Genomic DNA, 25,516 nt, shown 5'->3' on the forward strand with positions numbered 1-25,516 from the left:
CCCGTCCCCCTCGCCACGTTTTACAGCAGTGCCGTCCCGTTGCACCGTCTGACTGTTGTTTGGGATGCTGTGGTAGCACCAACCAAGATCAGGGTCCCCTTGTGCTGGGGGCTGCACAGATGCAGGGTGAGAGACAGTCCTGGCCCCAGACAGCTCACAGCATGAGCAGAGCAGACAAAGGGTGGGGGGCAGGTCTCCAAGCTCTTTGTGGCAGGGATTCTCCCTTAGTTCAGATCAGCTCAGTGTCCAGCATAACGGGGCCCTGCTCTCAGTCGGGGTCTGTGCAGCGCCCGGCACAACGGTGCCCTGCTCTCACCCGGGGTCTGTGCAGCGCCTGACACAACGGGGCCCTGCTCTCAGCTGGGGTCTATCCAGCGCCCAGGCAGCACCTGGCATAACAGGGCCCTGGTCTCGCCCGGGGTCTGTGCAGCGCCTGGCACAATGGGGCCGTGGATCCTCTTGCAGCGGCTGCTTCCCCAGGAGCTGGCAGGGCCCCGCGTGGGCAGCGGGCAATCTGCCCTCAATTCCCTGCTCTGCACAGAGACCGGCTCCCTCCTCAGGATTTCCCACACGTGTTAGCAATCAAGGCCGATCAGACCTTTCTGAGGGAGCTGGAGTGGAAAGCGCAACAATTACACCCCTGTTATAGCCCCCCTCCTGCTCTTTCTCTTAGGGACACCCCCCCATGCATTTCATTTCCTCTTCACTGAGCCCAATTAAAACGCCACGTTTCCGTCACGGATCCGATCTGCTTTTGTTTCCCTCCGACGCAGCCCAGCGAGCCTGGCAATCTTGGGTTTGCAGTGGGCAGGGAGGGGGGTGAGAATATCCCTGGTCCCCGGGGGCAGGCGTGGCGGCCGCGCAGCTGGACTCAGATGTCAGAGCGACGGAGAGAGGGAAATTGACTGGGAAAGAGGCTGTGGTTGCAAAGCTTCAGTTGTACCGCCTCCGTGTCTGGAGAACTTCATTCGTCCCGCAGGGAGCCGCTGAGCGCCTCGTGAGTCCCCCCCCCGGCCCCATGCTCCCCGGGCACTGCCCAAGAGCCAGCCCTTTGGTCCGGGCTGGGAGCAATGGGATCTGGCAGGGCTGGGATAGCATGGGGGGCGGGGGGTTGTGGGTTGGGACAGAGGGGCACTGACAGTTTGATCGGGGCCCCGAGATTGGAACTGCGGCATGTGCCCTAGGGTCAGAGCAAAGCGTGGCAGCAGAGCTGCCCAGGGGAAGCTTGCATTGCCCCTGCCTGCCTCACGGCTGGCAGTACCCCCCCTGGCTGGTGCTGCCCACAGGCACATGGGCCACATGCCCACGGCTGCTGAGCCAGCATGCTCCCTGACCTGCTTGGAAGCTGTTCCTAACCTCCCTAAAGTGGGCGTAATCCAGATCCAGCTGTTGGCGTTTAACCAGGAAGCCTTGGCGCATCTGCCGTCGGGCACCGCAGCCCGCGGGAAGACTTCATGGAGTTTCTCTGTGCCATGCAAATGAAGCGGGACAGCTCCTGTGACACCCGGGCAGCCTTCAATCAGGGAAACAAAAGGCCTCTCTGACTCTGCACTGAATCTCCCCATTCATCCCGAAATTGCCTCTTGCATGGGATGCTGTCCCATGCGGGTCGGCTGATCCCTGGCTCAGATAATGCGCCTCCTTAGGGGTCGCATGGCCAGGGGCTCAGACTCACCCTGCTGCTCAAGGCCTCTCTGAAGGCAGCCTGGTAACACCCTGTGGCCTCGGTCTGAGCAGCCAGGTAGGGAGAGAGCAGCTGGGGCAGGCGTGGGTAGATCAGGTTTTGGGTCACACGCTTGCCTGCCTAGAAGGCTGGAGTAGCACGATGCGGCCCACGGGGAGCCCCGGATCGAATCTCGGTGGGGGAAGCAGCTCGTGGCTCCGCATCCGACTCGTGGCGCTGGTCGTTGGGGCTCCCCTTTCTGCGGGCGCGGGTGGGCGGCAGCTGAGATTTCAGTGGCACCTGGAGGCAGGGAGGGTCCCTGTGTGTGCCTGTCACCGTCCACCCTGCCTGCCTGTCTGTCCCTCCGTCCGTCCCTCCGCTGTTCTTTCCCCAGGCAGAGCAATTTGGGGGAGCCCCCTTTTCCTGCTAGGATGCTGGCTCTGCCACTTGACCCTGACTGTGAAGACCAAGCGGCTTGTCTTGCTGGGCTGGCATCGTTGGGCACCTGCCTCCCCCGTCCTGCTGGCCCGGGCACCTTGGGGGTTCGGTTACACAGTCAGGGCTGGACACCCTCCTGTGCTCCCCGAGCCGGTTTCCAGCCCCCTCTCACCCGTTCTTCTCAACCCCCTAACCCTTTCACTGCCGGTTTCCTCTGCACCCTCCCCACCCAGCCCTGCCATTAGCCCTCCATCCATTCGGGGTAGGCGGGGGCGTGATGGGGCAATCTGTGCCCCCCCCCCCCAGCTCCTTGTCAGCGCCCGCAGCACCCACCTGGGGAAGCCCCACTGGCTGTCGCCACCTGCTGGAGGGAGAGCATGTGGGTGGGTCTGACGGGGGGATATGTATAACCTTGCTCAGCGGCACATCTGCAGCCGGATTGCAGGGCTCGCAGCACAAGGGTCTCGTTCCTGCCCCCCAACCCTCCGCCGAGGCCGGCTATCTGGAGACCCCCCTGCCCCGTCCGCCATAGGGATCTATATCCATTGATGCAGGGCTCTCTAACAGGGCTATTTCTGTCACGCTGCTGACTTTGCTTCCTTCGGAGTCGCCGTCCGGCTAAAAATAACTCCCCCCCGGGATCGTCTGGTGGGAGCTCCATCCTGGGGCCGTGTCCCCACTGGGACTAGGGTCACATGCTTGGGGGGGGAGGGGGGTATGCGCCGGGGGACAGTGCTGAGAGTGCCTGGCTCAGAGGTACCAGCCGGCACGAGGTGAAAGGGTGGCAGATGAGGTTGGGTGTGCCCAACCTGTGGGGCAGGGAGGAGGCGGCTCCCAGGGGTGCCTGTGAATTATGTGAACCTGAGCACAGCCCCTGTGCATACCCCTGGCCGCACCCAGTCCTGTGCTGTGACCCATCAGCCCAGGCCTAGTTCCCAGGTTTAGCTCTGGGGCTTCGGGGGAGCTGGGAGTTCCCCTCTGGATCAGGCTGTCCCCTGACTGCAGACGCGGGGGTGGCTAACCTCTACTTTGCTTCCTCTGTCTGTGTATTTGGGGGTTGCGTATGCCCATGCGTGTGCATGCCTGGGGCACGCGTGTCAGCCACAAGCTCCCAGCCTCGCCCTCTCTGATCGGTGGCACCTGATCCAGGGGGACCCGTGCCCAGTGGGAGTCTCGCCCAGTGCCAAAGAGGAGTAGCGCTGCCCTGTGATGCCCAGATGCTGTCCGGCAGGCACTGCCCCCCCCCCACTTGGCCTAGCCAGGCCTGTGTCTCTCTTACTAGAATTCTTCGGTTCGTTAGTGGTTAATTACCTTGGGGACCAATGGGCTACTTGGGCCGTGGAGCAGACGGCAGGGCTGGGGCACTGTGCCCCTGGCAGTGCCACGATCCTGGTTCAGTGCCATCCCCATGCAGCTGACTGAACACAGGTCCTCGATACCCCCCCGTGCTGCCTGTCTGACCTTGTATCTCACCTCCCTCCCCTTTGAATTGTGTCTCCCCTCAGCCTTGCTGGACCCCCAGAGTCGCCCAAGTGCCTGGCCAGCCCCGGCCGTGCATAGCTGCCCCCGGACCCTGGAAGCTAAGGTAAGGCCGCGGCCGGCAGTAGGGTGTGGGGGCGCGGGGGGGGCATTCTCGCCTTGTGCTTTGCAATGCCTCCTCCTGAGCAGCAGGGGGTCTCTTTGCCCCCCACAATATTCAGGCTGCAAAGGGGCGGGGGGCTGGCGCTCTCTGTGGTGTCCCAGGAGTGCTCTAGGCATGTATATCGGTCAAGAGTTAGGAGATAAGGGGCCAGCTGCAGGCACCTGCCGAGTATGGAGCCCAGCTCCTTGCAGGATCTGTGCACCTCAGAGGATTGTGTGTTTGGTGTCAATGGCTTCCTCTGGCAGCTCTCCTCAGGGGCGGGGCGGGGGTATTTCCATTGCAGTTTGATGCCCCTCCTGGCATGGTGTCTTGGACCCAGCGAGCCAGGATCTTGGGATGATGCAGAGCACGGCGCAGGAACGGGACAGGGTTGGTGGTTCAAGGCTGAAGCAGAGGGGATGTGGCAGTTCCGAGTTATTCACGGGGTACAGAGCTGTGATCTTGGGGTCCCAGTTCAGGTTGTCGCAGTCTTGGAGTTTGGGCGCAGGAGGCTTGGATGCAGGGCTTCTGGGGCAGCTAGGGAGTTTGGTTTTGCCCCCATGGCCTCTGGCCAACTCCATGCTTCTGGGTCTCTCAGCCCCGATCTCTCCCACCGATTGCCTGGGCCGAGCCCCTTCTTATCCCATCATGGTGATGCGGTGGGAGCCCTCTCTCCCGCCTGGGTAACATGGCCTGTCACTTGCACGCACCCCTGCCTTGGCCAAGGATGGGGTAAGACTGGGGCCTCGGTTAGGCCCAGGGAAGAGCTGGAGTCCAGAAGCTGCTGTTCCCTGCTTTCTGAGGAAGGAGTGATTGGCTGGATACTGGGGCTTTCGCGCTGTGTTGTCTGCCTTGCCCTGAGTCAGCCATGGGGTAGCACCGCACTGGCATGGAGTAGTAACTCACAGGCAGAGTAAGGTAGCTCCCATGGACTTGAAGGCTGGAGACACCCAGCCCTCCCCTGCCCCGCGCCCTTCTGCAGCAGCCAGCCGGGAAAGTCACCCTTCCCCATGCAGCCTTCGCGCAGCATCCCGTGAGAGCGGCTCTGGGAGCTGGAAATAGCATGGCACCTTCCCCCTGCTCCTAACTGCCCAGAACAAACCAGCTGGCTGAGCCGTGCGATCCAACAGACCCTCTGGGTGGTGCTGTCGATCCACAGGGCGCTGGCTGCTGACAGTAAGCTAGGGGGAGTGGTAGATACGCTGGAGGGTAGGGATAGGGTCTAGAGTGACCTAGACAAATTGGAGGATTGGGCCAAAAGAAATCTGATGAGGTTCAACAAGGACAAGTGCAGAGTCCTGCACTTAGGATGGAAGAATCCCAGGCACTGTTACAGGCTGGGGACTGACTGGCTAAGTGACAGTTCTGCAGAGAAGGACCTAGGGGTGACAGTGGACGAGAAACTGGATATGAGTCAGCAGTGGGCCCTTGTTGCCAAGAAGGCTAGCGGCATATTGGGCTGCATTAGTAGGAGCATTGCCAGCAGGTCGAGGGAAGTGATTATTCCCCTCTATTTGGCACTGGTGAGGCCACATCTGGAGTACTGCGTCCAGATTTGGGCCCCACACTACAGAAAGGATGTGGACAAATTGGAGAGCGTCGAGCGGAGGGCAACGAAAATGAACAGGGGGCTGGGGCACATGACTTACGAGGAAAGGCTGAGGGAACTGGGCTTGTTTAGTCTGCAGAAGAGAAGAATGAGGGGGGATTTGATAGCAGCCTTCAACTACCTGAAGGGGGGTTCCAAAGAGGATGGAGCTAGGCTGTTCTCAGCGGTAGCAGATGACAGAACAAGGAGCAATGGTCTGAAGTTGCAGTGGGGGAGGTTTAGGTTGGATATTAGGAAAAACTATTTCACGAGGAGGGTGGTGAAGCACTGGAATGCGTTACCTAGGGAGGTGGTGGAATCTCCATCCTTATAGGTTTTTAAGGCCCAGTTTGACAAAGCCCTGGCTGGGATGATTTAGTTGGGGATTGGTCCTGCTTTGAGCAGGGGCTTGGACTAGATGACCTCCTGAGGTCTCTTCAAACCCTAATATTCTATGATTCTGTGATTTTATGACTGGCAAACACCGCGCTGCACCGAAGGTCTGAGATCTCAAAGCACTTTACAAAGTTATCGTTGTCCCCATTTTACAGGTGGGTAAACTGAGGCACAGAGACGCTCAGGCCACTAATTTCGAATGTGGCCACTGCTTTGGGTACTGGATGTGAGGCAGCCAGGTTCTGGTATGAACAGAGTTCACCTGGCACTCCGATTCGGGCACCTAAAGAAGGGCCGGATTGTCAATGGCTCCGAACACCCCACAGATCCCTGGTGTGCTGGGATACTCAGACCCCACATCCGGAGTCCTGTGGGCAATCCTGCCCCTAAAACTTCTTAACACAGGCAACCAAGATTAGAGGCCACTTTGGAAAATGTTGGCCTCATTGACTTGTTGATGGCCAAGCTATAAATGAGTGTCAGCGGTGGGATCCGAACTGAAGTTAGTCTAGAAATTTTTTATGAAAATTTTTTTGCTGAAAAAAGCCAATTTGTCAGAACTGAAATAGTTTGTGGGGAGAGGGTCAGATGTGGCAAATTTCCCAGCTAGAAATTTTTTTTGAAAAAAAAAAAAAAAGAAATAAAGGCTAGAAACTGTGGAAATGGGACATTCTGGTCTGTTCAAAAGGAAGAGTTTCATATTTTGTTTTGTTGTTCGAAACACCCTTTTGTTGCCACTTGTCCCTTAATGTAGGCATTTAAAAAACCGGTTCCACAGAAAGGAAACGTCAAACGCCAAAGAAAACGGTTCAGAATGATGAAAACAAAAGGTTTCGATTGCCCCAGACTGAAAAAAATTGGTTCATGGACACTTTTGAGATGTCAGAGTAGCAGCCGAGTTCATCTGTGTGTGCGGTGACACCCATTGTTTCACGTTCTCTGTGTATATAAATCTTCCCACTGTGTTTTCCACTGAATGCATCCGATGAAGTGAGCTGTAGCCCATGAAAGCTTGTGCTCAACTAAATGTGTTAGTCTCTAAGGTGCCACGAGTCCTCCTGTTCTTTTGCGATTGGGATTTTTCATCTCAATTTGGGATGGAAAAAAAATTCAAAATCATGCAAGTCCTTGTGGGATGGGAAAACAGATCCCCCCACGCAGCTCAGCAGGGTCTTTTCCAGTCTGACACGGGATCATTCCTTTTGTTTCCTTTCAAGGGGGGAGGGATAGCTCAGTGGTTTGAGCATTGGCCTGCTAAACCCAGGCTTGTGAGTTCAATCCTTGAGGGGGCCATTTGGGATCTGGGGCAAAAATTGGGGATTGGTCCTGCTTTGAGCAGGGGGTTGGACTAGATGATCTCCTGAGGTCTCTTCCAACCCTGATATTCTATGATTCTATGATCCTTTCTGGGGGAGGCTGAAACCAACAACCTTCCACCCAGTCTCTTACCCACTGATCTGTTCCTGCACATCAGGCAGCTTCCCCAGGGGAACTTCCCTTCGCTACTCCCCTGTCTGCTGTGGCCTTGGAAGCCGCCGGATGGCAGCCTATCGCTGTACTTATGCCGCCAAGGCTGGTGTGCGGGGGCAGGGACTCCGCAGCCGGAACGCAGCATCGCCAGTAGACGCAGCACAGAGATGCCCTTAGGAAACGGGCATCAGCTTTTTAAACAAGTCAGATTGGTTGTTTCCACCTGCCCCTTTCTCTAGAAGAAATGAAAGTGATCCCCCCCGCACCCATCCCTGGCTCCGTCGATGGCAACGGGTTTGGGGCTCGTAACCATAACCCGTTCCAGTTTCCAGAATAAAAGTTACAGGAACAGAAATGGGGCCGCTCGTGCTCAGTGCAGACTGGACCAGGGTGGTGCCCAGCATGGACTGGTCCAGGTCTGGCCCAGGGGAAGGGATACCCAGTGTGGACGGGGGGTGCTGAGTGCAGACTGGCCCAAGGCATGCAGGTGTATGCCAGGCGTGGAGTGACTGGCCCCAGGTGCTGTTGGCCCCAGCTTGCTGTGGGGGTGCAGTGATTCGCACTAGCAGAGTGAGAGCTGTCTAGTACACAGCTGGGCCAGGGGTGCACGCTCCTGTCTGTGTTAATATTGGCACTGTGATGTGACAACGAGGTCCTGACCTCTGGGATCTCTTAGGTTCTCACTGTCCTGCGGTGTCCCGGCTCAACACCGCCTGCAGGCTTTCAAAACGTCCCTCCATTTCCCAGGAGCTGTGGCTGGAGACAGGGGCCCAGATCCTCTGCTGATGCAAACCAGCTCCATTAAACCTCTTTGCACCTGCTGCGGATCTGGGTCCAGGGTCACTTTTGTCACCTCCTGTTCTCATGGCAGTGGGAGGGGGACACGTCCCCGCCGCGCTCCTGGCAGCAGTGCCTAGGGCTTTGACGCTTGCCAAAGACGTGGTGTGTGTGTCAATCAAGAGCAATTACAGCCCTGCCCGGATTGAAACTAACGAGTCCCTCCTGACTCCCCTTCCCGGTCCCCCCGTTCGGTGTCCCCCCCTGCAGCCAGCTCCCTGCTGCTCACAAATGGATCCGAAAGCAGAGTCACTTCTCCCCCTGCATAAATTACTCCCAATCGGTTTCTGTCAGGTTCATATTCTTATTCATAAAGGCGACGGGGACTGAATTATTTATATTTTAATTTCCGATGCAGCCAGCCGAGGGCCCGGGGGAAGGATGGAGGGGTGCACAGGGCAGACGAGTCTGGGGAGCGGGCCAGGATCTCACCTGCTCAGCGGTGTGTACCATAGCCCCTGCACTGCCAGCAGCTGGCAGGGATTCTCCTTTAGCAGTTTGGGAGACAAGGAGGGGCGAGGGGCAGGCTAAGTAGGGGGATGGGGAAGCTGAAATCACATAGTGGGGGCTGCCGCGCCTGGTCAGCTCATCACTCTGTTGCACCTCGGTGTCCTGCCTCCTCTTCTCCAACAGGGACTGGTGCAGAACAGCCCCACTCCCCTGGAGTGGCTCCCTGTCTCCCTCCAGTGGCTGGTTCATGTGTAGCAGTTTGGCAGAGGGTTCCTTAGCCCCACAGCTAGCGGGTCTGAGCTCCAGAGGCTGTGGGTTCAATCCCAGGCAGCAAAGCAGGCGAGGGGGAGGCAGCCAAGTCAGGCCATGGGGAAGCTGTAGGTTGCAGGAGCTCACGGGGCTCCTGAGGGGGCACAGTGCACCAGGCTGGCTGGGCTCTCCTAAAAGCTACAACTGGATCCAGCTGTTCCCCCCTCCCCGCCCCCGAACCCAGGGCCCTGTTGCACTGGGCACTGCACAGCTACAGAGTGAGAGACAATCCCTCCCCTGAAGAGCTCACAGGCTGAACAGACCAGACAGACAGTGGGTGGGAAGGGAAACTGAGGCACAGCGTGGCGGAGTGACTTGCCCACAGTCACTGATTCAGAGGAAATCCCCTCCTGACCCTGTTCAGTTGGTGGTGGGCTCAGGCCCTAAAGCTGAAGGGTCCCTAGTCCTTTATAAACCCCATCTTCTCTCTAATGCAACAGTGGCTGTGGACCCTGTTCAGCCCTTGGCCTCAAGGACATCATGGGGCAGAGAGTTCCACAAGTCACTCATTAGAAAACGTTTCCTTTCCTCATGCTGCGCATTAGTTGCCTTTTAACTTCATTTGTCCCTCTCCCCTACTGCGAAGGGAAAGGGTGAATCCAGCCCCAGTGCAGGGGGAGGGGGCAGTTTTAAGCCAAGCCCCTCCCCAGGATCTCAGTATTAATGCGTCGGGGAGGATGCATTTGACTCATAGGGTGCAGGGCTGAGTGCGGGCTGGGGGGCGGGGGTCAGGACTCTTGGGTTCCATTCCCACCTCATGTGAAACAGGGGTTGGAAGCAGAAGTAAAGCTGAGAGAAGGAGTCACTATTGCGTTGTACGGACCTGGTTATTAGATGCCAAGGCCCAGCTCTTGCCTCAACCCAGCGTCGCTGGCCTGGAGGAAGCGGAAGAGCCAGCTGGAGCGCGGTCTAAAATTAGCCACTGCTCCGAGACAGCAGAATATAATGTGGGACTGATGAGACGTCATACATTAAATTTACATTTCGAATGGCCCAAGGTAAGAATTATATTGGCATGTGGGGTCCTGGCTTTTAATTGGCGTAATATTTCATTTAATTACATTGTCTATTTCAGACACCCGGCGTCTTCAATAGTAATAACCTTTCTCAATAGAGCGCCATTAAATCTGTGCCATTAACTCAGCATTTGCTCCTTTAACTGCTTGGTGCCTGCTTGGTGAGTGGGGCATATTGGTCAGGGCATTGCAGCTGCCTGCAGTGGGTGGGAGCTAGATCCCACTTTCTGTGACATAGTGGATGGAGCACTGGGCTGGGAGCCAGGATGGCTGGGTTTGATTCCTTGCTCTGTTACTGGCCTGCTGGGCGAATGTGGGCAAGTCACTTCATTCCTCTGTGGCTCAGTTTCCCCTCCTGCCTTTTGTCTGTCTGGTGTGTTGCGACGGAGCCCTTCAAGGCTGGGGGTGTCTCTCACTAGGCGTGTGTGCAGCGCCTGATGCAACAGGGCCCTAATCTTGGGCTGGTGCTGCTGTGATATGAATAATAAAGGAAAGGGACATTGGAATGGGTAGAACTTGGAGCAGAGAAAGATCTCAGAGGGAGTGTGGTTTAGTGGTTAGATCAGGCAATGAGCTAGGACTCCTGGGTTCTGCCCCCTGCTTTGGGAGGCAAGTGTGGGCTAGTGCTTAGATCTGGGAGCTAGGACTCCTGGGTTCTATTTGCAGCTCAGTCACTGACTTGCTGTGTGATCCTTAAGCCAAGTCTCTGCCCTCTTGTGACTCAGTTTCCCCCTCTGTGATACAGGGTTATTTATACCTGACTCCATATTGGATTTAGACTTGACCCCTGGGTGTTTTTTAAGCATCTTGAGGGTGACTGAAGGATAGAATTAGGGTTCAAAAGCCCCAACCCCCAGCTAGAGTTGAAGGAGAATCCCCGTTAGCAGTGACGGGAATCTGACACACAGGCGAGCAGTTCTGTTTCCATCCAGCAGAGGGAGATGGTGTGCCCATTACATCTCCTCCACCTCTCTCTGGCCCTGGGGTCTGAGCAGATTTTGTTTCCTAGCGCTGCAGCCCAGAGCATAGCTGAGACCAGCGGCCCTGGTTCTCCTGGCCTCTGGAGGGCGGCTGCAGCGGGGGTGTGTGGGGAGGGGGAACTCTCACTGCCTTTGCCAGCAGGAACATGCTTAATGGCAAGTGCTGTTTGTGAGAGGGGCTTTGGGGATAACGGCCTCGCAGACATGAGGGGCACTGACCCCTCGCTCCCTGCGCTTGTCTCCAGCCTGCAACACTGAGCTGCCGAGCGTCAGAGCCTTGATCTGTAAATAGGAACATTTAAAAGCTTTATTTCTTCTTTTCACACAGCGTTAAAGTGAGATGGGAATTGAACCCAGGAGTCCTGGCTCCCAGCCTGTCCCCATTGCAGCAACTAGATGCCCCCTCCCCCCCCACAGAACTGGAGGCCTGACTCCCAGCCCCACCCAGCAGTCTCCCCCCTCCCAGCCAGGGTAGAGGCTGCTGAGAAGCAGGCCTGCATTCTCGACCCTTTTTATGCCCTAGTGACAGGTGCCCATCAAATGCCCCTCCTCCACACCCCTCCCTTCACGCTGAGCCCCACCTACACCAAGGCCGTGGCATCCCCTGCTCTCCCGGCACCTGGCACCGGCCCAAGGCTGCTTGGCGTGTCCCCGTGGGCTGCTGGCAGCGTTAGGCAGCCCCGCCTTGCCCCTCTCCCCTGGCGCTGTGCCCCGCCCGGCTGGGTCGGCATGAGGCCACGGTGCTGAACGGCGGTTCGTTCCTGGAAAAGCCCTGGGCACCGGGAAGTCGAGCGGCCTCTGGAGGGCTTGGCTGGGTCCCAGCTGCTGCGCAATAGCTGGGAAGGAGGTGGCGGGCAACAGGCTGGAGAGCGGGGAATGGGAGGGATCTGTGGGGTGGCCTGATGGGGGAAGGATGGCACCCTGAGGCAGCTCTAGGTTGGCACAGAGACCCAGACCGGGTTCCCTAGTGCTCACCCCGCTGGGCTGAGACACCAGGGCTGGCAGCTGGGATCCCCTTGGGCACGGAAATCCTCCCACCACGGGGGAGCCCTCTCCCTCCTTGGCCCAAAGGCAGAGTTCCCAGCCCCACCCCGTGCCCAGCCCAGAGTGCCCCAGAGGCCGTGCTAGCCACAGGCAAGCTAGGCAGCTGCCCGGGGCTGCGGATTTCTGGGCTGCTGCCTAGGGTGGCAGATTTAGCCCGGCCACCCAGCCGTCCTGAGTGGCGCGGTGACCTCGTGTGCCAGGTCACCAGGCCACTGGCTCAGAGCTGAAGGGGTGGCACATTGCAGCCTTGCCTTGAGCAGCCTCTCTGCAGGCTGGGCACATGCACCCCTCTGTGCCCACCTTGGAGGCATCAGTGCTGCCCAGCCCGGTGGGTGCATGATGCTCATCGCAATGCCCAGCGGCACATGGCGGGTGCGGGTGCCCACTGGGCCTGAGGATTCTCTTCCGTCATCCGGAGAGAGCCTGGGGGTGGGAGGAATCGCAGCACCGGGGACACAGCCCCATAGAGGGAATGGGGGAGGGGCTTGCAGGATGCTCAGAAATGGGGCTCCCAAGCCAAACCCTTGGCCGAGACCAGCCTGCACCCACCGGCCTGCTGGGGGGAAGTGGAGGCCGGTCCCACCTTCACTCCATGCCGGGGAGGGCGGCTTGTGTCTTCCTCCCCTGGGGGGATAGCGATGACAGAAGAATAAACCACAGCACAGCTGTGGTGGGTGGTGGGGGAGGTGCTTAGTCCCCTGGCCCAGGGCTCCCCCCCGCTCCCCAATCCTGGCAGGGCAGTTTGAGAGGCTCCTTGGCCACATCTGGGAGCAGCCGATGAGGCCACAGGCTGCTGCGGTCTGCAAAACACAGGGTGATACGTGTCTTCCCAGCCCCAGCCTCTTGGGCCAGGGGGCTGCGTCCCGGCTTGTTCTTTTTGTCACTGAGGAGATGCTAAGGGCCGTGGGAACCAGGGATCAATGGGGCAGGGTTAGAGCCAGGGGGAGCTGCTGTGCTTGCCAGCTCCAGCCCAGACACAGGGGTCCCTGCTGGTTCATTGATGGGTCGTCCGTTGTGACCCTCGGGCAGGATTTAAACCCAGGTCTGCGGAGTGGAACGACCATTGCTTTAGCTCAAACTGCAGCTAAACCCCTGCTCTCCCCCACCTCTACCCTATAGGCTGCCCCACAGCCTCTACGCTAAGCCAGAGGTGGGATCTCCCCAGGTCTGGCATCTCCATAACCCGGACTGGGCAGCCCAACTTCAGACCCTCTCAGCTCACCCCTCAGCTGACCCCTGGATGCTTTTTGGTCATTTCCGCTCCCAGAGGCCTCGCTGGCCTAATGCTGTGATGTCTTGGAAGGCCAACCCGTAGAAAAGGCAATGCGGCCTACCAGGCAGGGTGCTAGGCAGGACACCTGGGTTCTTTTCCCGCCTCTGCCACCGACCGGCTCTGTGATCTTGAGCAAAGCACTTTCCCTCTCGGTGCCTCCATTTCCCTTCCCGCCCTGAGGATCCTCTGTCTCTCACTATATGCTTGTCCAGCGCCTGGCGCCCTAGGGCCTGGATCGTCACAGATTCCAAGGCCAGAGGGGACCATTGTGATCATTTACTCTGACGTCTTGGACATCTCGGGCCAGAGAGCTACCCCAAAGGAATTCCTAGCGCAGAGCTGTTAGAGAAACAGCCAGTCTTGATCAGTGACGGCGAATCCACCACGACCCTTGGGAAATTGTTTTGATGGTTAATTACCCACCTGTTAAAAACGTGCACCTTATTTCCAGTCTGAATGTGTCTAGCTTCAGCTGCCAGCCATTGGATCGTGTTTGACCTTTCTCAGCTAGACGGAAGAGCCCGTTATTAAATATTTGTTCCCCATCTAGGTACTTATAGACTGTGATCAAGTCACCCCTCAGCGTTCTCTTTGTTAAGCTAAATAGAATCACCTCCTGGAGTCTGTCACTCTAAGGCAGGTTTTCTAACCTTTTAATCATCTTTGGGGGTCTTCTCTGACCCCTCTGCAATTTATCAACATCCTTGAACTGTGGGCACCAGAACTGGACCCAGGATCGCACCAGCGCCAGATACGGAGGTCAAATCACCTCTCTGCTCCTACTCCTGATTCCCCTGTTTGTACATCCCAGGGTATTAGCCCATTTGGCCACAGCATCGCACTGGGAGTTCACGTTCAGCTGATTATCCACCAGGACCCCCCTTCCCTCACCCCCGATCTTGTTCAGAGTCCCTGCTTCCTAGGACAGAGTCCCCGTCCTGTAAGTACGGTTTGTGTTCTTTGTTCCTAGATGTATGCGTGTGCCCTCAGTTTAGCCAGCGATCCAGATCACTCTGTATTAGTGACCCGCCCTCTTCATTAATCACCACTTCCCCAATTTTTGCATCATCTGCAAGCTTCATCAGTGAGGATTTTTTGTTTTCTTCATTCATAAAAATGTTCAATAGGGTGAAGCCAAGAACCGATCCCTGCGGGACCCCACTAGAAACACACCCCCTCAATGGTTTGAATTACATCTGGAGACCTATCAGTTATCCAGCTTTTAATCCATTTCATCTGTGCCATGTTAGTTTGATATCTTTCCACTTTTTTAATCAAAATGCCGTGCAGTACCAAGTCAAATGCCGTACAGAAGTTTGTCTATTACGTCGACGCTATTACTTTTATCAATCAATCTTGTAATCGCATCAAAAAAAGATCATGTTAGACCAGATTTATTTTCCATAAACCCATGTTGATTGGCATTAATTATATTACCCTCCTTTAATTCTTTATTAATCGAGTGCCATGTCAGCCACTGCATTGTCTTGCAGGGGGCAGTGTCAGACCGACAGGCCTATAATTACCCGGTCATTCCATTTACCATTTTTAAATATTGGCGCATCAGCAGCTTTCTTCTAGTCTTCTGGAACTTCCCCAGTGTTCCAGGATGTATTGAAAAGCAATATTAATGGTCCAGCGAGCTCCTGAGCCAGATCTGTTAAAACTCTTGGATGCAAGTTATCCAGACCTGCCGATTTAAAAATTTCTAACTTTAGCAGCTGCTGTTTATCCTCCTGAGATACTAGTGGAAATAAAAGAGTCTTATCTTTTGTTTTTCTCCTAAATACAGAATAGAAATATTAATTGAACACTTCTGCCTTTTCTGGATTGTTCTTGATAATTCTACCATTTCAATCTACTGATGGACCAGTATCATTGTTAAGATTCTTTTTTTCCCTATATACTCTAAAAAACTCGTTATGGTCCTTAATTCTGCTGGACATAGCAGTCTCCTTGTGTCCTTTGCTTCCCTTATCAATTTTCTACAGTTCCTAGCTTCTGATTTATTTTTGTTACTATCAGCTTCCCCTCTTTTCCATTTTATATATATTATTTTTTTTATTTTTATAACTGTCTTCACTTCCCCTCTAAACCAGACTGTTGGCTTTTTTTTAACTAATACAGCCTTCTTCCTTGATTGTGAAATTGTGTTTTCTTGGGCATCCACTAAAGCATTCTTAAACAATTCCCAATGATTGTTCACATTTTTCTGATTAAATTATTCCTCCCAGCTGATTTGGCTTATAATTGTTTTCAACTTTGTGAAACTGGCCCTTGTAAAGCACCAAGTATATCTGTTGCTGGTCTGGACTTTATTCTGTGTTCTATTCTATTCTATTATAAATGTGATCAAGTCTTGATCACTTATACCTCAGTTACCATTAACTGTTAGTTCTGTGATCTGTCCCTCTTTATCTGTCAAGACAAGGTCTCATACAGAATTCCCCTGTGTTGGCTGCAACATGTTTTGAGTTAGGAAATTGCAATCTATAATATTCAGAAATTCCGAGGATGTTTCGCAGCTGGCAGCGTGAGACCTCCAGTTTGTGTCACTCAAACTGAAATCTCCCATGATCATGCAGTTCTTGTTTTTGTTTTTTTGCTACACATTTTAGACAGGTGTGTAAGGAGCTGGTTGCCCTGTTGCCTAGTGTGATCAGGGGGCTTTCAGTTGCACTGTAAACCAAAGTAGGAAAGGGGTAGCCTTGTTGGCAGGACACTTAACGGGGACCCAGGAGACCCACTTCTATTCCCACCTTCAAATACATATATATTTTTTTTAAATTGTGGTGTGCCTCAGTTTCCCCACCAGTTAAATGGGGACTAATCCTTGGCAGATAAATCCCAGAACTCTCCACTTGTTTATTGCCGTAGCGCTGGGGCTCAGCACCCCACCCAGACATGCAGCCCATTTCTCTACCTGTGGCACAGTGATTTCTCTACAAGTTCCCAGCCCAGGTGACGCATCTGCAGTTAGAGATGATATTTAAATTGCAGCAAAGCACCAATTTGAGGCTGACACAAATTACCACTGAACGGGCCTGCGGGAGCGGTTGTTACTGGCTGGATCCTCTTTGATGCAGAGCTTAATTGTCTGCCATTAAATTTGCATTAAACCACAAAATGTTGCTGAATGAGAGATGAGGGTATGTGTGTGTGTGTGTGGGGGCAATTCTCTGGCCTCTTTGCCCCATCCTGGCAGCATAAAAGGACCTTGGAGTGGGTGGAAACAGCCTCTCTGTGCACCAGCCCTGCTACTAGTCCCTGCTCCCAGCCCCTTCCCGCCCCCCAGCATTGGGGGTGTGGTCAGAGCACACTGCGCTCTGGCTATTCTCTGCCCCCAAAGGGATCATGGGAAGTAGAGAGTAAGTTAGAGGCACCTCGGGACTGCTCTAACTTATACCCTGGCTGGGCTGCCTGGATACAGGTGTTCAAAGGGGGCTCAGAGCAGCTTGCCATCCCCACGTCCGTCCCTGTCCCACATGCAAGAATGGGACACCTCCTCTGAGAGTCAGGCCTGGAAACTGCAGTCCAGGCTCCCATCTCCCCTCTCTGGGATGATAAGGGAGCCATGGGGATTTGAGCACTGGAGAGGAGATGAATCTTCCCTCTGCAGGGCCATGCCCTTTGTCCCCCCTGTGTTCCCATGCTGTTGGATGGGAGAAGCTGCCTTGGGAGACTGGGGCAGCTTGAAGGTGGGAGCAGGTCCCGGAGGTATCTTCGTTACTGTGCAAGCACCGTGCATGGTTGTTACCCCGTGGTCACAGACACCAGGGACCAGACCCACAGGTGGGGTAGTTGGCCATTAGCCTTGTGCCTGCTAAGCGTCAGTCCCTCCTGGGGACTGATCTGTTGCAATGTGGGGAAAGGACCCTAGAGAGCGTGTTTGTGTCTCAACAACCTTTGTTCGGTGGGAGAGGCGGGACAGAGAGAGGGAAGCAACTCGCCTAGGGCCACACTGGCAGAGTGAGGAAATAGGACCCAGGAGTCCTGACTATCCCCCACCCCTACCGCCTGGCTCTAACCATTAGACCCCATTCCCCTCCCAGAGCTGGGAACAGAACCCAGGAATCCTGGCTCCCCCAACCTCCTTCCTCTAACCATTAGACCCCATTCCCCTCCCAGAGCTGGGAACAGAACCCAGGAATCCTGGCTCCCCCAGCCTCCTTCCTCTAACCATTAGACCCCATTCCCCTCCCAGAGCTGGGAACAGAACCCAGGAATCCTGGCTCCCCCAACCTCCTTCCTCTAACCATTAGACCCCATTCCCCTTCCAGAGCTGGGAACAGAACCCAGGAATCCTGGCTCCCCCAACCTCCTTCCTCTAACCATTAGACCCCATTCCCCTCCCAGAGCTGGGAACAGAACCCAGGAATCCTGGCTCCCCCAGCCTCCTTCCTCTAACCATTAGACCCCATTCCCCTCCCAGAGCTGGGAACAGAACCCAGGAATCCTGGCTCCCCCAACCTCCTTCCTCTAACCATTAGACCCCATTCCCCTTCCAGAGCTGGGAACAGAACCCAGGAATCCTGGCTCCCCCAACCTCCTTCCTCTAACCATTAGACCCCATTCCCCTCCCAGAGCTGGGAACAGAACCCAGGAATCCTGCCTCCCCCGGGCCCCGCTCTAATCATTAGTCCCCAGTCCCCTGCCAGAGCCTGGGAATAGACCCCAGTCCCTATCCCATAACCTCTAGCGGCCCAAAGCCTGCTCTCCATGCTCACACAGTGAGTTCCAGGCGTGCTGTGCCGTGCCGGCGAGGGGCTGGGGGCAGCCGGGGGGCGGGGGGAGGAGGCTGAGCCCAGCTTTCCAGCCGCAGTGTAATTAACCGCGCTAATGACGCGTGTGGCAGCAACATCAGCGCTGGGATCTTTCTTTAAAAATAATAGAGCGGAAAAAGAACTGATGGATTCAGAGGGAGAGAGAGGTGTGGGGAAGGGCGAGACCGGCCGTGGCGGGGTGGGCCCGGACTCCTGGGTTCTCTCCGCAGCTCCGACACAGTCACTGGCCTAGGGATCCCAGCCACCAGTTGCTGGAAAGCAGCTACGTCCGGGCAGCGGCAACGAGCAATAACTGGAGCTGGGGTGAGGCCAGAGCTACTGACTCCTCAGCACTTGGAGGATTTCGATCCGTGGCCTCCTGTTTGGCCTCAATGGGGCAGAGCAGCCAAGCCAGCCGCACGGTGGCACCCCCAACCCAACCTGTCTGTGCACCCTCCCTCCCTCCAGCTCTGATGCCTTCCCTGCCCCCCTGCCAGCTGCCTGGAGCCCCTCGCAGGACCACCTGGAAGGCAAGACTGCATCACAGGACGGCACCGGGCAAGCTGGCAGCTGTAGAGAGCTCAGGTTGGTGGGGGGGAGCAGGACCCACTCTGGGGGTGGGGGGGCACAGCCTCAGGAGCCTCATGCCAGCACCTGCATCCTCAGCGGATGGCAATGGAGCTTCGCCAGCTTACGCCAGCCCTGGCGGCGCCATCGGACATGGGGGAACCTGTCCAACGGGTTCTCTTTATAAAGGGTTCAGAAATGATCGTCCTCAGAAAGTTTAATCAATCCCTACAGAGCCGAGTGACCAATCGCTATAGGTCGTGTCTAGCCGTCTACAACCCCGCAGTGCCTATAACACGCCTGTGACACACCCCGGCACGCCTGCGACATGCACACGCAGCCTCCGGCCCTCCCTCCTTCCCCGTTTAACCAGAGGCCTGAATTCCAAGGCCAGAAGGGACCGTTGGCACCATCTTGTCTGACCGCCAGCGTAACGCAGGGCTTGGTCCGCCCTGAATTAATGTGGCCAAGCTCAGGTGGGCCCAATCCAACCCTCCCGCTGTGGAAAGGCTGGCCCGTCGGCGCCCCCCAGGGGGCAGGGAAGAGCTCAGACCTCAAGTGTGTGGTGGGATTGTTGCACCCCTGTGGCTCTTCCCATGCGCTGCCAGGATGCAAAGGCTGTGTAACCCCTGAGGGGGGTGTGTGTGTGTTGCAGCTTCCCCCCTTTGTGCCTGGTCTGACACAGCTGTGTCTCTTCTCACCTCGCCTCGGGAGCCTTCGCTCAAGCATAGCGGCTCATGCGTTTCGCTTCGGTGGTCGCTGGTTCAAATCCCCAGCACGTCGGCCGAGAGGGTGAATATCTCTGTTGCCACAGGGGTCGCGGATTGTGCGGGCAGACACTGCATAACGCTTCGGGGCTGTGCAAATATCCCTGATAACGAAGACCAGCATTATTGTCATTGCTGTATGGCGGGCTGCCCTTGGAGTTCACTCCCCAGGAAGGGTTGCTCCAGGCCCGTCTCTCTAACCTGGCCCTGGGGGTTTTCTGGTTTCCGGCTCGGGCTGGGTGATCTGTGCTGGGAGATGGGGTGATGCTCATCTGGCTGGGCTGGGGTATATTGCGATATAGGCCCGGCTGGTGAAAAGACCCGATCGCTTTACGAGAATGGGTGGTAAACTACTGCCCGGTGGTGTGATTTGGTCAGGCAGCTCTTAGGAACCGTATGTGGGTCCTTTGAATGCCCTGGCTCTGCCCCAGCGGGTTGCCCTGTGATGCAGGGAGAGGAGCTCACACTCCGTGGCCCATTCCATCCTTGGCCTCTCTGCGGCGCCTGCCCACCGGGGGGCACAGTCAGAGCTGGGTTGTCACTGGTACTGCAGGGCCTTGTCATTGGTACTGCAGTAGCATCTTTGGGGGGTGGGGGGGACTCATTTTGCCCGGCGCTGTACAAACACAGGGGCTGCCCTCGCCCTCGCTTGTAGTCAAAATAGACACAGGCCAGGAGAGGAAACTGAGGCACCGAGTGGGGGAGTGAGTGGCCCAAGATTGCAGGGCTGTGTCTGGAACTCACAGCTCCCACAGCCTAACCTAGTGCCCCACCCACCAATACACACAGCCACCCTGATTCCTCTGCCAAGGGTGGGCCTCCATGGAAGAGGATGCCTGTGCCCCATCTAATCATTTCCATGGAAGGCAATGACCCACCCAGAGATAAAGTTTGCCGGCTACTGGGTTATTATTAATGTCTATTAGATGTATTACGGTAGCACTAGGAAGCCCCAGTCATGGATCAGACCCCATGGTGCTAGGCGCAGTACATTACCTATTAGGTGTATTACAGCAGCGCCTAGGTGCCCCAGTCATGGCCCAGACCCCATGGTACCAGGTGCTGTACATTATCTATTAGGTGTATTACAGCAGTGCCTAGAAGCCCCAGTCATGGCCCAGACCCCATGGTGCTAGGTGCTGTACAAACCCAGAACAAACAGACAGTCCCTGCCCCAAAGAGCTCACAATCTAAGACGAGACAGCAGATGCAGACAGACAGAGGAGCCCAAGGATCCAGTGGGCAATCTCCAGCCCTAGCCTTGGAGGTGAAAGGCCCCGTGAGTGTCCCCATGCACCGGAGCCACCCTGTCCCTCTCTGCCGCTGTCTGGCAGCGCTCCCATTTATCACAGCAGCTCGCTGGTGCCTGCACCAGGCTCATTCCTGGCCTATCTATAGTGCCACCCAGGCAGGTGTCTTTCTCCCAGACAGATGGCATGACGGCGCTGCCGTTTCGACAGTTTCTCAGCCTATCGGCGGGTCGTCCTTCACATTTGTGCTTTTCCCCGCTCTGCCCTTCCCTTCCCTTCGGCTGGGCTTTAAAATTGTGACACGTTTTTATGGCACAACGGGGGGGAAAAAAACGAACACCTCCCCCGCCCTGCAGAGCTAGACTGAAATCGGTCCACGCTCCTCCCCGGGCACCATGGGGAAGAGCCAAAGCAGAGAGGCCTTTGCTTAGGAGAGAAAAACTGTCTCCAGTTCTGACTTGTGGGGGCAGGTTACCCTACCTTCTGGAGGGCTTGTTATGCCAGCCTTTTCCATCTGATGCCAGCCACTGGCAGATGCAGGCTCCCGGCTAGATTAAACCCCTGAGCCAGCCTGGTAAATTGCTACAAAAGGTTCCAGCTTAACAACTCTGTTCATCCACGGGGGAGCTTGTTTATGATGGGAGCGCCTGGTTTCCAACCGAGAACAGGGCCTCCTTGTGCCAGGCGCTGTACGGACAAGACAGCCCCTGCCCTAGACGAAATAGACAAGACAGCCACGGGCGAGGGGGGCAGGGAAGGGGTTGAACGTGCATGCGGAGCGAGCGGGCAGATGCCATGGTAACGCCAGGGATCTTTGGGCTCAGTCTTGTTATTTAAATCCCTTTGGTGGGGGAGAGGTTTGGCTGGATGGGCAGGGAGGGACTGGGAAGGGGAGAGGGGCTGGAGGCTGGGAGGAGGGGCAGCAGCAGAAGGGGAAGATTCTGCACTCGCCACCCCACGCCAGGGCCTCTCGTCTTGGACACGTCGACCTGCGGGCTGACCAGACCATTCGGCTGCCTTGGACCATGTAGTCCATGGCCCCTCGGCTGACGCAGCCAATCAGGGGCTGGTAGAGTGATGAATCCCCTGGGAGCATTTGTGGCCCGAGGTCCCCGCTCCCCCAACTCATTTCACCCACTGGCGAGTTACAGAGACCAGAGACGGCGGAGCCTGATGGACCCTCTAGGGGCCGGGGCTGCTCCCGTGAAATGCAATAAGGGAAATGCAATGGGACGTTGGCCACGGATCAGGCCCACCAGGGTACGGATATGGCCCAGAATTGTTATGTCTGTCTATCCAGCGCTTTGTGCTGCCCAGTGTTGTACACCCCCCAAGCAATGGGGCTCCCCCCAGCAGCAGGCCTGTCCAGTGTGCTCTAAACTCAGAGGCATTTGGGGGGCTGGTTCCTCCCCCATTACTCAGCTTCTGGAATGGGGGTTAATGTTACACTGGGGATGACTGGCACAAAACTCTCTGAGGGAGCTGATAGGACTGACATGAGTCCAACACCCTTAGGCTGCCCAGGAGGCTGTAGTGCAGAGGACTGGGAGCCAGGACTCCTGGGTTCTATTCCCTGCTCTGGGAGGGGAGTGAGGTGTAGTGGGTTAGGGCTAGGGAGGGACAGGGAGCCAGGACTCCTGGGTTCTATTCCCTGCTCTGGGAGGGGAGTGAGGTGTAGTGGGTTAGAGGTACGATGGGATTGGGAGCCAGAACTCCTGGCTGTGGGATCTAGTGGGTTTGAGTAGGCAGGCCTGACCAGCAGGACTCCTGGGTTCTAATCCTAGATCTGGAAGGGCGTGTGGCCTAGTAGGTAGAGCAGGAGGAGCCATGAATCAGGACTGCTAGTCTCTTCACACCTGTGAGAGGGGAGCGGAATCTAGTGGTCAGAGTAGGGTATACTGGGAGCCAGGACTCCTGGCTTCTATTCCCAGCCATAGGAGGCAGTGTGATCTAGTAGTTAGCACATGGGCTGGTGGCTCAAGACACCCAGCGCTGCTGCTTCCTTGCCGCGTGGGTCTGGGTAAGTCACTTCCCATCTCTCAGTCTCATTTATCTCCATCTGTCAAGTGTGACAAATGATCCTCGCCCACCTTTGCAATCCCCCGGCGTGTATCGCTCTGCAGCCCACAGCCTGGGCAAGCCGCAGCCGGGAGAGCTGAGCGCTGGCTACTCTCTGCCCTGGGGTAAAAAGAACCCTTCTCTCCACATGACTCACTGTCTATTTTTAAATGGTGTTGAAAACATAAAAGGGCCCCTTCCCCATCAGTCTAATTATAAATCAGCTGGAACGTCAAGTTTATCAAAGGAGACAAACGAGAGCTCAGAGCGTGCCCCGCTGGGATTCTGGGAATGGTGCCGATCCAGGCACGGAGTTTGTGGAAGAAATTAATTTTCAGTCTATATTAAAAATGTGGCTTTGTGGTCTGTTTCCCGCCGTGAAATTCCCAGCTTTTCAGATATCGTGCTGGCTTCACGGCACCTGGTTTGGAGCCTCCCATCAGTATCGGCTCCTCATCGGAATGGGATCCAGGGAAGGGATCTGGCCAGCTCTGCAGAAGCAGATCTCACTGCCCGTCATGCTGGCCCAATGTTGTCTCCTGGTTTCCTTGCTCTCCCCCGGCTGTCTCCACCTGCTGTCTCTTGTCTTATCCTAAGGCTATGGCGACACTGCAATCGTAGGGTGTGATTGCATCATGTGTAGACGTACCCCAGCTAGATTTCCTGGGGCTTGCTCAGGTGCTGGAGCAGAGAAGCCCTGGCAGCAGCTGCGCAGGTCCCCCCACCCGCTGGGAATTACTTGGGCAGCTAGCCCACGCTGAAATCCATCCTGCCACAGCTTCGCTAGAGTAAAGCTAGCTTGGGGGTGTCCATACACGCTGCAGTTACACCCGAGGCATCCCAGGCCTCAGCTCCTGTTTGTAAAATGAGGATAAAATTCCTGCCTTTCCCGTCCCTTGATGTGTTTGGGCTGGGAGCCCTCTGGAGCAGGGATGCTCCCTGCTCTGTCTGTGCAATGCCTGGCACATTGGGGCTCGCATCTCAGCTAGGGGCATTCCACGCTACTGTCGTAGCTTCTTGTAAAAGAAATCAGACCGGATCCAGGGGGAGCTCTGTGCATTCTGACGCCCTTTAACAGCTCCCTCTTTTCCACAGATCTCAAAGCACTTTACAAAAGAGGTCAGTACGATTATCCCCATTTCACAGATGGGGAAATTGAGGCACCGGGTGCCCAAGGTCACCCTGCAGGCTAGTGGCAGAGGTGGGTCTAGAACTCAGGTCTCCTGAGTCCCAGGGTAGCGATCCACCCACTAGGCATCACTGCTCAAGGTTAACAGTAAAGCCGTCCTAACTGTACCAAGCTTCTGCAGGATGTTAACCTAGGCGCTCAGCTGTCTCCAGGCAGTGACGTACGGCTAAGCTGGCAAGCCATGTCAATGGAGTGATTTGACTCCCCCCTCATTCAGTGCTGTCTGGAGGTTCATAACCAGCGTTCTCTGGTGTCCTGGCTGCTGACAGGCAGTGAGCTTGGCGGAGGGGGAGGGGGGGCAAATTCTCATCTCAGTCACTCACGAGTGAAACATATGATCAACCCCGGCGCCGTGTGTATTTTCATTGTAACTCAATCACCAGGAACAAGCGCTGGGAGACAAGAAAAGCAAAATGCAGTGAGCCTCCCGCAGGACCCTGCTGAGACTTCCTGGAAAACGCCAATAAACGGCCGATTCCCAGCCGGGCCTGAGGTTTGCTGCAGCCATCTCCCCCTATTACCAGGGAGCAGTTTAGATGCAAACAGAGAAACCGTGTGGCTCAAGGGCTTGCCCAGCTGCTGCTGCTTATTCCTGGCTCTGAGACGGCAGCTGCTCCATTTCATTGGATGCAGGGCAATTAACAAGGTTCTGGAGAAATGGCAGCTGGTGGTTTAAGGGTGACTTAAACCAGGATTTCCTGGCTTTTATAATGGCTTAGTTACCTTACGGTAGCAACTGAGGTAGGGGTAGGGACCCCATTATGCTGGGCACTTGACAGATGTGGAGTGAGAGACAATCCCTGCCGCAAAGCCCTCCCGAGCTAAATAGATGCAGGGGAGGGGAAACTGAGGCACGGAGAGAGGAAGGGTTCTCCAGCCCAAAGTTATCCAGCAGGTGACTGAGCTGGGGATGAGAACCCAGGTCCCCTGCATCCATCGGGAGCCTGGGGCCTCTTGTTGGCTGTGGGGGGTGATAAGTGTGATTGAGCAACCGGACCTGGGCGTGAATGGAGTTTTTTGATGTGGCCTGGGTGTTTCCCCTGTTGGCAAAGGGCTCCTGGCTGCGCTTCATGCCCCAGTGCGTCAGTTCAGCTTTCTTCATGCTCACGAGTCCAAGCCAACAGACTGTACCTCCCTCCACTCCAGAGTCCTGGTCCCCCCACCCCAGTATGGGGGACTGTGCGTCGGATCCATTGAGTAAACGGCAAGGAGTAGCGGGGCATGGCTGAGAATGGCGCCCAACATTGGGGGGCGTCTTCGGGGGCCAGGTTCTTCCCCCACCAGCCCCTCCCAGCTACTGCCCAAGAAAGCGACCTGCAGAGCCGCCTGGCAGCCTGTCTTTGTTCTAACCTGGTGCCTCATCACAATCAAATTACAGCTCCCAGCTAATCAGTCCCAACTTCCAATTAGCAGGTGATTGGGATGGCGCAGCTCGTCATAATTAGCAGTGCAGCAGGGAGCTCGGGCTGACGGGCGGGGATGGGGTGCTGGGACTAGCAAACCTGCTGGCGAGCTCAAATCATTCCCCTCTTCCCAGCCCCTGCTCTCCCTCCACGCACACCCCACCCCAGCTACCTATCTGAGCAAGAATTAGGTTGCTGTGAAGACACAGGGGCCAGATCCTGCTGCCTGCAGGTTCTCCAGGAAAACCCATTGGTAGAGAAGCATGTAGGATAATAGGTGGATGGAGAGAGGCGCACGTATGGCACTGGATGGATGGATGGATGGATGGATAGGTAGACAGAAAAGCAGGTATCCTGAGAGGTGGGTTAGATGAGTGCATACGGGAATGGAGGGAGGGGTACGTGTCATGATGAATTGGTACATGTGACACTGG

General features: G+C 56.1%; 1 protein-coding gene across 5 annotated transcripts in view; it reads left to right on the forward strand.

The window, feature by feature from the left end:
- Positions 1 to 25,516, forward strand: part of SEMA6C (semaphorin 6C) — a 92,275-nt gene that overhangs the window by 25,512 nt on the left and 41,247 nt on the right. For 4 of the 5 annotated variants that reach the window (XM_073323013.1, XM_073323016.1, XM_073323015.1 and 1 more), the window contains exon 2: positions 3,607 to 3,686. The gene's annotated coding sequence lies outside the window, so the exon portion shown is untranslated. Of the gene's footprint in view, positions 1 to 924; positions 998 to 3,606; positions 3,687 to 25,516 lie in introns of those variants that run through there. The other variant, XM_073323014.1, reaches the window with a different exon arrangement.

Source organism: Lepidochelys kempii, chromosome 24, assembly GCF_965140265.1.
Source record: "Lepidochelys kempii isolate rLepKem1 chromosome 24, rLepKem1.hap2, whole genome shotgun sequence".
NCBI lineage: Eukaryota > Metazoa > Chordata > Testudines > Cheloniidae > Lepidochelys > Lepidochelys kempii.